The sequence below is a fragment of the Arachis duranensis genome, chromosome 3 (assembly GCF_000817695.3).
Source record: "Arachis duranensis cultivar V14167 chromosome 3, aradu.V14167.gnm2.J7QH, whole genome shotgun sequence".
Lineage (NCBI taxonomy): Eukaryota > Viridiplantae > Streptophyta > Magnoliopsida > Fabales > Fabaceae > Arachis > Arachis duranensis.
The window spans coordinates 102,598,020-102,613,797 of NC_029774.3; the positions used below are offsets into that span (position 1 = coordinate 102,598,020).

At 39.1% G+C, this 15,778-nt stretch overlaps 1 non-coding gene across 1 annotated transcript; it reads left to right on the forward strand.

Moving 5' to 3' along the window:
* The first annotated feature begins 4,065 nt into the window (after positions 1-4,065).
* On the forward strand, positions 4,066-4,173 carry LOC127745848 (small nucleolar RNA R71). Its single transcript, XR_008007472.1, has one exon. It is a non-coding gene; the product is annotated as a small nucleolar RNA R71 (small nucleolar RNA).
* The last annotated feature ends 11,605 nt before the right edge of the window (positions 4,174-15,778 follow it).

A 15,778-nucleotide genomic window follows, 5' to 3' on the forward strand; every position in this document is an offset into this window, starting at 1 on the left:
GTGAATATGAAGGAGTAGTGAGGGGTTTATATAGGGGTGAGGGGAGGGTTGGGTTTCGGTCATTAGGGTTGGGTTTGGGAGGGAAAAGTGTTTGAATTTTGAAGGTGAGGTGGGTAGGGTTTTTGGGGAAGAGGTATGAAGGTGATTGGTGAGGAGAATATAGGGAAGAGGGTATGATTTGATTGGTGAGTGAGAGATAGAGAGAGGTAGGGTAGGTGAGGATCCTGTGGGGTCCACAGATCCTGAGGGGTCAAGGAATTCATCCCTGCTCCTTTTAGGCATGCAAAACGCCCTTACAATGCAATCCTGGCGTTTAACGCCAGACTGCTGCTTGTTTCTGGCATTAAACGCCATCTTTTATTCCTTTCCTGGCGTTAAATGCCAGGCTACAACCTATTTCTGGCATTTAACGCCAAATTGTAGCCTGTTTCTGGCATTTAATGCCAGTCTGGTGCTTCTTTCTGGCATTTAACGCCCAGAATGGTGCCAGACTGGGCGTTAAACGCCCATTCTGCTACCCTTACTCGCATTTAAATGCCAGTAAGTCGCTCCTTCAGGGTGTGCTATTTTTTATTTTTCTTTTATTTTTGCAGTTGTTTTTGTGACTCCACATGATCATCAACCTAAAAAAGAAAATAACATAGATAAATAAAATTGGGTTGCCTCCCAATAAGCGCTTCTTTAATGTCAATAGCTTGACAGTGAGCTCTCATGGAGCTTCACAGATGTTCAGAGCATTGTTAGGACCTCCCAACACCAAACTTAAAGTTTGAATGTAGGGGTTCAACACCAAACTTAGAGTTTGGTTGTGGCCTCCCAACACCAAACTTAGAGTTTGAGTGTGGGGGCTTTATTTGACTCTGTATTGAGAGAAGCTTTTCATGCTTCCTCTCCATGGTTACAGAGGGAGATCCTTGAGTTTTAAACACAAGGTAGTCTTCATTCAATTGAAGGATCAAATCTCCTCTGTCCACATCAATCACAGCTTTTGTTGTAGCTAGGAAGGGTCTTCCAAGGATGATGGATTCATCCTCATCCTTTCCAGTGTCTAGGATTATGAAATCAGCAAGGATGTAAAGGCCTTTAACCTTTACTAGCACATCCTCTACCTGTCCATAAACCTTTTTCATGGATTTGTCTGCCATCTCTAATGAGAATTTAGTAGCCTATACCTCAAAGATTCCCAGTTTCTCCATTACAGAGAGTGGCATGAGGATAACACCCGACCCAAGGTCACTGGTGCACGAAATTGTGATCATCAACAATGGCTCCAAAGACTTGGTAGCGCTCTCAAATGTGAATCACACTTAGTCACAACTTCGCACAACTGACCAGCAAGTGCACTGGGTCGTCCAAGTAATACCTTACGTGAGTAAGGGTCGATCCCACGGAGATTGTTGGTATGAAGCAATCTATGGTCATCTTGTAGATCTCAGTCAGGCTGATTCAAATGTGATTGGATTAGATAATTAAAAGATAAATAAAATAGGATAGAAATACTTATGTAAATTAATGGTGGGAATTTCAGATAAGCGTATGGAGATGCTTGTCCCTGTTGAATCTCTGCTTTCATCCAATCCTTCTTACTCCTTTCCATGGCAAGATGTATGTAGGGCATCACCGTTGTCAATGGCTACATCCCATCCTCTCAGTGAAAATGGTCCAAATGCTCTGTCACAGCATGACTAATCATCTGTCGGTTCTCAATCAGGTTGGAATAGAATCCCGTGATTCTTTTGCGTCTGTCACTAACGCCCAGCCTTCAGGAGTATGAAGGTCGTCGTAGTGATTCAATCCCGGAATCCTACTCGGAATACCACAAACAAGGTTAGACTTTTCAGATTCCCATGAATGCCGCCATCAATTCTAGCTTATACCACAAAGATTCTGATCAAGGAATCCAAGAGATATGCGCCTGGCCTAAGGTAGAACGGAAGTGGTTGTCAATCACGCGCGTTCATAGGTGAGAATGATGATGAGTGTCATGGATCATCACATTCATCAAGTTGAAGTGCACCGAATATCTTAGAACAGGAATAAATCGAATTGAATAGAAAATAATAGTAATTGCATTAAAACTTGAGGTACAGCAGAGCTCCACACCCTTAATCTATGGTGTGTAGAAACTCCACCGTTGAAAATACATAAGTGAAAGAGGTTCAGGCATGGCCGAATGGCCAGCCCCCAAACGTGATCAATTGTCTCCTAAGATGAATAATAGAATAAAACTGAGACCAAAGATGTGGTCAAAAGACGACTAATACACTAGTAAAAAGTTCTATTTATACTAAACTAGCTACTAGGGTTTACAGAAGTAAGTAATTGATGCATAAATCCACTTCCGGGGCCCACTTGGTGTGTGCTTGGGCTGAGCTTGATCTATCCACGAGCTGAGGCTTCTCTTGGAGTTGAACGCCAAGTTGTAACATGTTTTGGGTGTTCAACTCTGGTTCGTGACGTGTTTCTGGCGTATGACTCTAGAATATAGCATGGAACTGGCGTTGAGTGCCAGTTTATGTCGTCTAATCACGAATAAAGTATGAACTATTATATATTGCTGGAAAGCTCTGGATGTCTACTTTCCAACGCCATTGAGAGCACGCCATTTCGAGTTATGTAGCGCCAGAAAATCCATTTCGAGTGCAGTGAGGTCAGATTCCAACAGCATCAGCAGTCCTTTGTCATCCTCCTATCAGAGTTTTGCTCAGGTCCCTCAATTTCAGCCAAAAAATACCTAAAATCATAGAAAAACACAAAAACTCATAGTAAAGTCCAGAAATTTGAATTTAGCATAAAAACTAATGAAAACATCCCTAAAAGTAACTAGATCATACTAAAAACTAACTAAAAACAATGCAAAAAAGCGTATAAATTATCCGCTCATTAGTCACACAGATCCTTCTCAAAGGTCATGGTGCCTATGGTACAGGGTATTAAGAATTTACCAAGATCTTGTTTCTTTTGAGGTAAAGTATGCTGAACCTAGGTATTCAGTTCATTAATGAGCAATGGAGGTTCATCCTCCTAAGTCTCATTACCAAATAGCTTGGCATTCAGCTTCATGATTGCTCCTAAATACTGGGCAACTTGCCCTTCAACAATGTCTTCATCTTCTTCAGAAGATGAATAGTCATCAAAGCTCATGAATGGTAAAAGGAGGTTCAATGGAATCTCTATGGTCTCTAGATGAGCCTCAGATTCCTTAGCTTCCTCAATTGAGAACTCCTTTTTGTCCAGAGGACGTCCCAAGAGGTCTTCCTCACTGGGATTCATGTCCTCCTCCTCCTCTGTGCATTCGGCCACCCCAAGTAAGGTTATGGCCTTGAACTCTCTTTTTGGGTTCTCTTCTGTATTGCTTGGGAGAGTACTAGGAAGAGTTTCAGTGACTTTTTTACTCAGCTGGTCCACTTGTGCCTCCAAATTTCTAATAGAGGACCTTGTTTCATTCATGAAACTTAGAGTGGCCTTAGATAGATCAGAGACTATGTTTGCTAAGCTAGAGGGGCTCTGCTCAAAATTCTCTGTCTCTTGCTGAGAGGATGATGGAAAAGGCTTGCTATTGCTAAACCTATTTCTTCCACCATTATTAAATCCTTGTTGAGGCTTTTGTCGATCCTTCCATGAGAAATTTGGATGATTTTTCTTTGAGAAATTATAGGTGTTTCCATAGGCGTTACCCATTTAATTCACCTCTACCATTGCAGGGCTTTCAGGATCATAAGCTTCTTCTTCAGAAGATGCTTCTTTAGTACTGTTGGATGCATTTTGCAATCCATTCAGACTCTGAGAAATCATATTGACTTGTTGAGTCAACATTTTGTTCTGAGCCAATATGGCATTTAGAGCATCAATTTCAAGAACTCCCTTCCTCTTAGGTCTCCTATTACTCACAGGATTTCTTTTAGAGGTGTACATGAACTGGTTATTTGCAACCATGTTAATGAGTTACTAAGCTTCTGCAGGCGTTTTGTTCAGGTGAATAGATCCACCTGCAGAATGGTCCAATGATATTTTAGACAATTCAGATAGACCATCATAAAATATATCCAGGATGGTCCATTCTGAAAGCATGTCAGAAGGATACTTTTTGGTCAGTTGCTTGTATCTCTCCCAAGCTTCATAGAAGGATTCACCTTCTTTCTGCCTGAAGGTTTGAACATCCACTCTAAGCTTGCTCAGCTTTTGAGGAGGAAAGAACTTGGCTAAGAAAGCCGTGACCAGCTTATCCCAAGAGTTCAGGCTATCTTTAGGTTGAGAGTCCAACCATATTCAAGCTTTGTCTCTTACAGCAAAAGGGAAAAGCATAAGCTTGTAGACCTCAGGATCAACTCCATTAGTCTTAACAGTAGCACAGATCTACAAGAATTTAGTTAAGAACTGAAAAGGATCTTCTGATGGAAGTCCATGAAACTTGCAATTCTGTTGCATCAGAGAAACTAATTGAGGCTTTAGCTCAAAATTGTTTGCTCCAATGGCAGGAATTGAGATGCTTCTTCCATGGAAGTTGGAATTTGGTGCAGTAAAGTCACCAAGCATCTTCCTTGCATTGTTGATGGGTTCGGCCATGTCTCCTTCTTTTTCAAAAATTTCAGTAAAGTTCTCTTCAGATTGTTGTGTTTTAGCTTCTCTTAGCTTCCTCTTCAGAGTCCTTTCAGGTTCCAGATCAGCTTCAACAAGAATGTTCTTATCCTTGCTCCTGCTCATGTGAAAAAAGAAGAGAACAGAAAAGAAAAGGATGTTACAGTATAGAGATTCCTTTATGTGAGTAGAAGAATAAGAATGAAGGAAGAAGAAGAAAAATTCAAACACAGAGAAGGGAGGGGTTCGAATTTTGAGAAGAGAAGTGTTAGTAAATAAATAAAATAAATAGAAAGAGAGAGAGGAAAATTCAAAAACTAGAAGAAAAGAGAAGAAAAATATTTTTGTTTTTATTTTAATTATTAGTTAGAATTCAAAAATTAAGAAAGGGAATGAAATTAAAAGTTAAAACAAATAGTTAAATAAAAAGATTTTTGAAAAAGAGGAAGGTGATTTTCGAAAATTAGAGAGAGAAAAGTAGTTAGGTGGTTTTGAAAAAGATAAGAAATAGTAAAACAAACAAAAAAGTCAATTAGTTAGTTGAGAAAGATTTGAAAATCAATTTTGAAAAGATAAGAAGTTAGAAAAGATTTTGAAATTAAAGTTTGAAAAAGATATGATTTGAAAAAGATATGATTGAAAAGATATGATTGAAATTTAATTTGAAAAGATTTAATTTTTAGAATCAGAATTAATGACTTGACTCACAAGAAATCAAAAGATATGATTTTAAAATTTAAAGTTTGAATCTTTCTTAACAAGAAAGTAACAAACTTGAAATTTTTGAATCAAAACATTAATTGTTAGTAAAGTTTTCAAAAATTATGAAATAAAATTAAGAAAAATATTTTGAAAATCAATTTCAAAATTTTCGAAAATAATAATAAAAAAATGAAAAAAATTTTATTTTTGAACAAGATTTGAAAAGATAAGTTTTTGAAATTGAAATCTTGACTTGACTAACAAGACACAACTTATTTTAAAAATTTTTGACTAAGTCAACCCAAAGATTTCGAAAATTATGAGTAAAATAAGGAAAATATATTTTTTATTTTTTAATTTTAATGAGGAGAGAGAAAAATAACTAAAATAACTCAAAACATGAAAATTTTGGATCAAAACCAATGATGCATGCAAGAACACTATGAATGTCAAGATGAACACCAAGAACACTTTGAAGATCATGATGAACATCAAGAACTTATTTTTTTGAAAAATTTTCAAGAAAAGAAAAACATGCAAGACACTAAACTTAGAGATTTTTCATTTTTAGACACTATGAATTCAAAAATGCATATGAAAACCAACAAAACACACAAAACAAGAAAATATGAAGATCAAATAAGAAGACTTGTCAAGAACAATTTGAAGATCATGAAGAATGCATTGCATGAAATTTTCGAAAAATGCACAAATTTTAAAAACATGCAATTGACATCAAACTTAAAACTTGACACTCGACTCAAACAAGAAACACAAAATATTTTTGATTTTATGATTTTATAATTTTTTTTGGATTTTTTCGAAAATAATTTTTAGAAAAACAAAAAAAAAGAAAAATTTTGAAAGATTTTTGAAAACTTTTTGAAAATAAAATAAAGGTTGAAAAAAAAGAAAATTACCTAATCTGAGCAACAAGATGAACCGTCAGTTGTCCAAACTCGAACAATCCCCGGCAACGGTGCCAAAAACTTGGTGCGCAAAATTGTGATCTCAATGGCGCCAACAACTTGGTACGCACAATTGTAATCTCAACTCTTTTTCACAACTTCGCACAACTAACCAGCAAGTGCACTGGGTCGTCCAAGTAATAAACCTTACGTGAGTAAGGTCGATCCCACGGAGATTGTCGGCTCGAACCAAGCTATAGTTATCTTGAAAATCTCAGTCAGGCGGATTCAAATGGTTATGAAGTTTTAATAATTAAAAGATAAATAAACACAAAATAAAGATAGAGATACTTATGTAATTCATTGGTAGGAATTTCAGATAAGCGTATGGAGATGCGTTGTTCCTTCTGAAGTCAATGGCTACTTCCCGTCCTCTCAGTGAAAATGGTCCTCTACGGTTTCTGTATGGCTAATCAACTGTCGGATTTCTCGTCTCGGATGAAAAATACCATGCACAGATATCGTATGGCTAATCAGCTGTTGGTTCTCGATCGTGTAGGAATAGGATTTACTATCCTTTTGCGTTTGTCACCATGCCCTACAGTCACCAGTTTGAAGCTCGTCACAGTCATCCCTTCCCAGATCCTACTCGGAATACCACAGACAAGGTTTAGACTTTCCAGATCTCAAGAATGCCGCCAATGGATTCTAGCCTATACCACGGAGGTTCTAATTTCAGATTCAGATGCCCCATTGTCAGAGGGGAGTCGATGTGAATCGTTGATTAGAAACCCAAGAGATATACATTCAAGCTTGTCTTCATATAGAACGGAAGTGATTGTCAATCACGCGTTCATAAGTGAGAATGGTGATGAGTGTCACATAATCATCACATTCATCATGTTCTTGTGTGCGAATGAATATCTTAGAATAAGAATAAGCATGAATTGAATAGAAAACAGTAGTACTTTGTATTAATACTCGAGGAACAGCAGAGCTCCACACCTTAATCTATGGTGTGTAGAAACTCCACCGTTGAAAATACATAAGTGAAAATAAGGTAGGCATGGCTGTAAGGCCAGCCCCCTAATGTCTAAGGACTAACAATGATCAAATATCTTCCAAAAGGTCGTCCAAAGATGTCTAATACAATAGTAAAAATTTCTATTTATACTAAACTAGTTACTAGGGCTACAGAAACAAGTAAATGATGCAGAAATCCACTTCCGGGCCCACTTGGTGTGTACTTGGGCTGAGCATTAAAGATTTCACATGTTGAGATCTTCCTTGGAGTTAAACATCAGTTTGTAACTTGTTTCTGGCGTTTAACTCTGCCTTGCAACTTGTTTCTGGCGTTTAACGCCAGAATAGGGCAAAAAGCTGGTGTTGAACGCCAGTTTGCGTCATCTAAACTCGGGCAAAGTATAGACTATTATATATTTCTGGAAAGCTCTGGATGTCCACTTTCCAACCCAGTTGAGATCGCGTCATTTGGACTCATGTAGCTCCAAAAAATCCATTTCTAGTGCAGGGAGGTCAGAATCCAACAGCATATGCAGTCCTTCTTCAGCCTCTGAATCAGATTTTTGCTCAGGTCCTTCAATTTCAGCCAGAAAATACCTGAAATCACAGAAAAACACACAAACTCATAGTAAAGTTCAAAAATGTGAATTTTGCATAAAAACTAATAAAAATATACTAAAAAGTAATTAAAACATATTAAAAACTATGTAAAACAATGCCAAAAAGCGTATTAATTATCCGCTCATCACCTATCTTAGACAGCACAACAGTTTCTCTGTCTCTCATCCCTATCTCTAATTTGTATCATTACAGGAAGGGAGTACTATCACCAAGTTATAATCGTCAACCAACATTTTTTATCTTGTTATGTTGGAAAATTTTTCTATTTTGTTTTATTTTAATTTGTATGCTGTTAAGTTAATATTTATGATAGTTTGTTGAGTATGTTTGAATTGTGTTTCATTTGATATATTTTAGTTGAATTGTATGAAATTTTATCATGGTTGTGTTTTTTTTTTTATTTTCTCAAGTTTAAATATCCACATATACCTGCAGGTTTTTGCCACTCCCGAAGAAAAAATAAATGGGAGCTTGTGACGAAGATGTAACAGGGACAAGGGACAATTTGCTAAACAAGAATGGGGACTAGGTGAAGATCCCAACCCCTATGGATACCCATTGTCATCCTTAGTTGCCAATGGTAATCTCAACAGAAGGAGATCCCATGTCCTATTAAAAAAAGAGTAAAACACATTCAATTAGGTAGACTTGCTTATGGAAGGAAAACTATAAATCCATTATAACGTAATCATGGTTCTGAAAACTGGTTTTTAGAGGGTCAACAGTTTGGATTACAAGAAAAAAGTCAGTCTTTCCCACAACATCGCAATTTCAATTTTTTTTAAACTAAATAGAAAATGCTCCCCCTCTTTCTAAGAGTCACAAACCCATCTCTAAACCTTCAACAGCAACAGCCCAACCACTGAATTCAAATGAAGTGGCCAAGTCCACAGACCATTCAGGAAGAATTAGTCATTGTCGCTGACGTTTGAATGTCACCGCTAGCCATCATCGTTTCTCGTGAAGATCGCCGCCGTCTTTTCTCAGTGCTTGCCCCCCGAGCCATTCATCGCGATTGAAAACCGGTTTTTAGAGGGTCAACAGTTTGGATTATAGGAAAAAAGTCAGCCTTTCCCATAGCGTCGCAGTTTCAATTTTTTTAAAACTAAACAGAAAATGCTCCCCCTCTCTCTAAGAGTCATAAACCCATCCCTAAACCTTCAACAGCAGCAGCCCAACCTCCGAATTCAAACAAAGTGGCCAAGTCCACAAACCATTCAGGAAGACTTAGTCATTGTCGCTGACGTCTGAATGTCGCCGCTAGCCATTACCGCTTCTCGCGAAGATCGCCACCATCTTTTCTCGGTGCTTGCCTCCCCAGCCATTCATCGCGATCAATCTCCTTGTCGCTCCCTTTAGTGTTGCACCCATCGTTATTGCTTGTGAGTGCCGAACTTTTGATTAGATACCTTTTGTTTCTATAATAGAAAGAGAGGGAAAACGCAACCTTGGGATCTATGATGAGTCCATATTTGATGACATATTTTGACTCAATTTAGATGGATTCTAGCACATGAACTCACACTTAAGCACCAGAATAACATAGTTTTGTGTTTTGTCCCTAATTTGATCTTAATTGTAAAAACATGCAATTTTTTGCTTTAGTAGAGCAAATTAATCCCACTTTTATGTCATTCAATGTCATGATATGGTTTGTGAGTGATTTCAGGCCTTGAAGGCAAGAATGGATCGGCAAAAGTGGAAGAAATCATGTACAAGGGAGAACACATGAAGAAAACAAGGAAAAGTACACACAGCAACCTGTGCATGCACACAAGCACCTGTGCATACGCACAGGAGGATTTTTTAGCCGAGTATGCAGACGCACACATCTGTGCGTCCGCACAAGTCCCAGTGCGTGCCGTCATTAATGAAGCACGTGCACTCACGATTTTGAGGCTTTTTGGCCCATTTTGGAAGGCTGAATTGCTGAATTTAAGTGCTATATAAAGGGAGAATCAACACATTTGAAGGCATTAAGACTTAGAATTTATTTCCCATAGTTTTGCATAGTAATTAGGAGTAGGAGTAATGTAGAATAGAGAGCCCTCCTATGGTTTATGTAGCCTTCTTGTAGCATTTTATAGCAAGGTTTGATCCTTGAATTTACTTCTTTAATTGTAAGTACTCTCAATTTTTTCTTTAATTAAAGCACTTTTATCTTCATTTCCTTTTGGTTCAAGTTATTTTGTTTATAATTGCAATTTTGAGTTCTTGAAGTTTTGATTGATGAGTTTACTATTCCATGCTTCCTTTATGTTTGATTGCTTGTTTATACTTGGTTTTGTTGATAGTTGGTTATAGTTTTCTATTTTTCTTTGTAATTTTCCATACTTTACTTTTATGCACACAAGTGTTTGTGAAAATGCCAACTCTAGATTTTGAGTATATTTTCACACTTTGGCTTGTGATTTGAGTTTCTAGGATACTAGAGTCATAATGTCTGACATTTAGTGATAATTCTTGGGGAGTTAGTTGGCTATTGTTTCTATTAACGCTAGCCTTTTATCAACTAGTTTGGTAAGTTGGCTAGGACTTATGGATTAAGGTCAATTATGCTTGCTTGACTTACTCCTCGATGGTTGGAGTTGACTAGGTGAGACTAACTCATGACAATTACCATAGTTGTGGTTATGGCCATGATAGAATTTCTTGGATTCTCAATCCTCAAGTCAAGGTCTCTTTCATGCATTAATTCACAATTTTGCTCATTCCTTAGTTCTTTGATTTCTTAAGTTCCTTTAATCTTGCGTTCTTTGATTTCAAAAACCCCCCTTTTTGCCTTAACAACCAAGGAAGTAACACTTCAATTGCGTTCCTACGGAGAACGACCTGGGGATTAAAACTCCCAGTTATTTTGTAGTGAATTTAATATTTGATTAATGATCATTTGCTGGGTTTGGACTATACTTGGAAGGAACAAATCCTATTTTTATTGTGAAATCCAAACCTATGCTCTTAGTCATTGTCAAATTTGGCGCCGTTGTCGCGGATTGCGATTGGTGTTAAATCTTTTGGTTGTTGTGAATATGTTAATAGTGTAAATAACACTTTTTGGTTGTTTGTTTGCTTTTGTTAGTAGGTTCTTGTTTATATTTTCTTCATGACTTTTTCACACTATCACCACAATGCACCCCAATGGAACCCAAACACTTACCTTTTTAGTCACCAATGTTACACCCCACCACCTCACTACATACAAAACCCTCACCCTCATTAGTTTAATAGTCAACTTTCATCACCTCAATCTTTATCTTCACATGTGGATCAAGCCACATAGGAAGTATTTTTCATGCTCATTCAAGAATAAAAAGATTTTCGGGAGAAGCGAGAGCAAGTCATGTCTACCTTAGCAAAAGCTTTGGATCATTTAGCTTCATCTCGTTCATGCCACAAGCAAGAAGTTTTAGTGGATGAATGTGCGGAACCAATTGAAAAGTATGGAATGGAAGAAGAATTGCAAGATCAAGAAGATGATGTCGAGTCACAACATGAAGAAAAATGGAGACAAATGAAGAGTTGGTAGGAATTGATCAAGAGGATTCCATCCTTCAAGATTTTTTGTCGGACTTGGTTAACCCCACCGATGACCTTCATGAATCTCCATTATTAGATTTGAAAGGAGAAGTTGATGTGGACTTCACTCAACCTCCAATCTTTGACTTGAGTGATGATGAAGAAGATTCAATAGATGTTGAGGACGACCTTAGTCACCAAGAAGTTAAAGTGTGTGTACAAGAGCGAATTGAGTGGGTAAAGGCTTCTTCAACAAGCTTTCTAGGCCCGCATCAATATGCCGTCTTGGAGATGGATTGTCAACTTCAAACCCTTCTTGGAGTAGTGAAAGGTGATGAGAAGAATGTTAATTGGCAATGGAATGGAAAGTTCATCAAAAGGGCCAATTTAACATTTAGAGCTCAATTTTGGTGCAAGACTCAAATTAGTGGATTCCGGGTAGTGCACAAGAATGTCAACGGTGATAGAGGAACTCAAGTATGGGATCCAGGCATTGGTCTTATGAGTCAACACTTGAGGATCCTAGTTGCTAGCTTGAAGCCTCTTGAGAGTTTGCTGCAATTTATTTGGGACCCCGGAAGTCAAATCAATAGCAAACTTGGTTGGAGATTCAAGGAGGAGTGGAAGCATAAACCGCCCTAACAAAGATCTCCTCACCAAGTCCAACTTAGGACTATAAACCAAAGTGCTAGGTGGGAGACACCCCACCATGGTAATATCCTTCTAACTTTCCCTTTTTTACTTTCTTGCTTATGAATAATTGGCTATAATGCTTGGTTGGTTGGATTCATTTTCATGTTTGTTAAGTAATTCTAGTGAAATAATGTGTTTTCGGGAGTTTTGTCATGTTTTGGGACTTGAAAACCTGTCTTGGATGTCAAGTTTGATGCCTTGGAGGCATAATTTTCGGTGCAGGAACAGAGACCTGTGCGTGCACACACTCTTTGTGCGTCCGCACAACCTGAACACACCTCTCTGGTCACAGCGACCGCACCCCTTGTGCGATCGCACGCCTCCTCTTTTCTCCTTCTGTGCGAGCGCACACCCCTTGTGCATCCGCACAGGTTGCGTTACACCTTCTGTTCGTAGCGTTCGCACGACCCTGTGCACGCGCACACCTCCTTCTTTCTCCTTGTGTGCGTCCGCACACGATCTTGTGCGTCCGCACAGGTCACTTTTCGAACGATAATTCAAAAAGAGAGAGGGTCGCGCTTCATTTCCCATACTCACCCCTTTTCTCCCCTTTTCTCTGAAAACCACAACCACCCCTCTCAGCCCAGCCTCCTTCCACCGCGGCCCACCTTCGGTGACCTCCATGCCGCCACCGTCGCACCTCCTCTCTCTCTCTTCCTTTTACTTTCTTCTTCCTCTTCTCCATTCCCTTCTCTTTCTTCCCTATCTCTGCCTCCGCACCAGTGCCCAGCCCTAGGCCGGGCATCCTTGTCCCGACGAGCAACCGCCAGTGGCGGCGGACCCCTGTGCCGCTACAGCCCTCTCTGTCTCACCCTCACCTTCGTTCAATCCTTCTTTCCTTCTGCATTACAGGTTCAACCCCTTGTTACCCTATCCTGTTTCATTTCTTTTCTGCTTAATATTACTGCTCCTTCTACTTCTGCTTTGTGATTTTGCTTTAGTTATTAGGTGGTTTTAGGTTAGATGATTTGTGTTTACTGTATTGAATATGTGATGCTGGCTGATCTTGTTAACTGATGTTGCTGAAACTGACTGTTGTTGTTCTTACCTGATTCTGAATGCCGCTTTTGCTTGATTTTGAAACTAAATAATGATGCTGCTGATTTCTGCACATGACATGCCTTATAAAATGCCTGAATGGGAATTTTTGACCCAAATTCTGTGTCTGATCAACATAGATCTTGGCATTTTCTTCCCCTTGGCATTGTTACTTCATAATTGTGCACATTTTCTGTTATTCTAATTGTTGCCTGAGATGATTAATGCACTCTATGTTCATGCTGAGATATCACACTGAACTTCAATTGTCTTCTGATTATCCCATTTGATATCAATTTCGCTGTGCATATCATCCTTCACTGATTAGTTCGCTAACTATGCACTTTATTGTTGATTTTGTTCTCGAGACCACATTGGATTGAATTTGATAGTATTGATTATTCTGTTTGGTACCTTTAAGTGCATAGCATGCTGATTCACTGCATTATATATGACTGCCCATTCCTTTTTGCTTACACACCAAACTAGCATTAAACTTCCAATTTTGAAATCTATTTGGTGCTTTCTGCAGCAGTACATATAATGTTTGTTTGGTGAACTAACTAACTACTTATTCATGTGTTCTTGACCATAAATGATCATGTACAATTACTTGTCCCTTGTAAATCTTTTTGAGCAATGAATCTGATTTCAACTGACATTGCTTTTGGAAACAAGGATTGACTATGTGACCATTTTACCGTTTTGTTCCATGAATAAGCAAGTACTTTAAATTGTCAAGTTGATGATTGCCTTTTGTGCCAACTCTTACAAAATTTTTCAATCCTCAAGGCACAATTGCAATAAATCAGTTTCTTTTAGTTCAGTTCATTTATATAATGCACCTAAGAAATGCATATGCTTTCATTGTTCTTCACTCATTCAATTGCTACTTAGGTTGCTTGATTTGGGGAAACACATTTCCTTTTTGACCATTTTACTGCTGCATACATGTTTTTCCCTTGAATTAGTATATGTTTACCTCACTGGCTCTTAATTAATCTTTTGACGATCTCCTTTGAATTTCTGTGACTTTTATCTGTTCTCCTTAGTTGTATTCTGTTTTTCCTTCTTTAGGATGACTCGCAGGGGGAAGAACAAAAGCCAATCCTTTGGCTCATCCTCCTTCTGTACCCCTAAGTGACCAACCAGACACGTTCATTAACTCTGAAGCCTAAGAGCAATATAAGAAATTAGAAAAACGTGCCTTTCATTATGAGAGAAAGGTAAACCTGCCTGAGAAACATGCGGATGCGATCCTTAACCGACTTAATTTTTATCATTGGGGATTCATAAAATCCAACCCGGTGGAAGTAAATGAACACCAGGTCAAGAAATTTTACGCAAATCTCCTAAAGAGGGATGCCAAAACTGTTTTTCTCAGAGGTCTCACCCTGGACACCTCTGATACTGCTTTAGAGGTCCTCTTAGATATTCTGCATATTCTTCCGGCTCATGACGCTTACACTCAAGTAATGAGGGACGTTACATCGGACAAGATATCTTTAGATGTGGTCCTGCAAAAGATAGGCCAGCCTGAAGCTAGATGGGAGTACAGTAAAGGAGACAATGCGGTTCTGTTGAGCATTGCGTGCACTGACCTCAACCCAGAGGCAAGGATCTGGCAGCAGATCATCGCCGACTACATTCTTCCGAGCACGCATGCCACGCAAAAAAAAATCAGAGTCCGGGTGGCAGTGTTATTATGGGCTATTCTGGAGGGGAAGAGAATCTTTGTTCTTCCCCTTATCAGAGAGTCGATGATGAAGGTGAACCAACAGCTGAAATTCAACGTTCCCTTTCCATCATTGATCACCAGATTTGTAGCCTTATCTGGTGTAGAGAGACGTCCAACAGATCGGACGTCTGTTACAACAGTAAGCAGCTCTTTCTGCCATACGAAGACTACGAAGGACCGCCTCCAAAAAAGAGGAAGACTTTTGAGCCTACATCAGCATCAGCAGAGCCTTCAGCACCTCCTTCAGCACCCGCACCCGTACCCCGACTCCAGATGCCTTATGAGCTGGGTCGGGAGATCTTGCAGACTCTGCACCGCATTGAGTGCCGCAACGCTCGCCGCTTCTAGTGGATAGTGGCGAAGTTTGACGGTCGTGATCCTGGGCCACCTCCTCCAGATACACTAGAGCCTAAGGCCGAGGAGCCTGCATCTGAAGAGCCAGCAGCTGAAGCTGGCCTAGACAGTCCAGATACCTGAGCGGAGACTTGAGGAGCATAGAGCCGAGGAGCCTAGAGTTGAGGAGCCGGCAACTGGAGACGAGTTGATAGTTGAGCAGTCGAGAGCTGAGACCACCACACAGCCATCTAACGCCATCATTGTTTACCAGCGTCATCATCACCCACCACCATCTGACGGTGGAGCTTCTCATGATTGATTTCCCCCCGATTAACTATTTCGGGCACTAAGGACAGTGCATGACTTAAGTGTGGGGGAGGATCTGCGATATTTGGGGTGTAAACATTCTCTCCTGAACACTTTCAATTAGTTATTTTTAGTTTTTACTATGCTTTTGTGGATACTTTTAGTACTTTGACTTATGTACTTTTGCTTGGGTATATATATTAGTTGCTCCTAGTTATCTTTAGTATTGCACTTTCATTTTGGTATATATATTTACATATTGCATTTGATATTGCATGGTACATTGTATAGATATGGATTGTGATTGGATGTTGTGAAT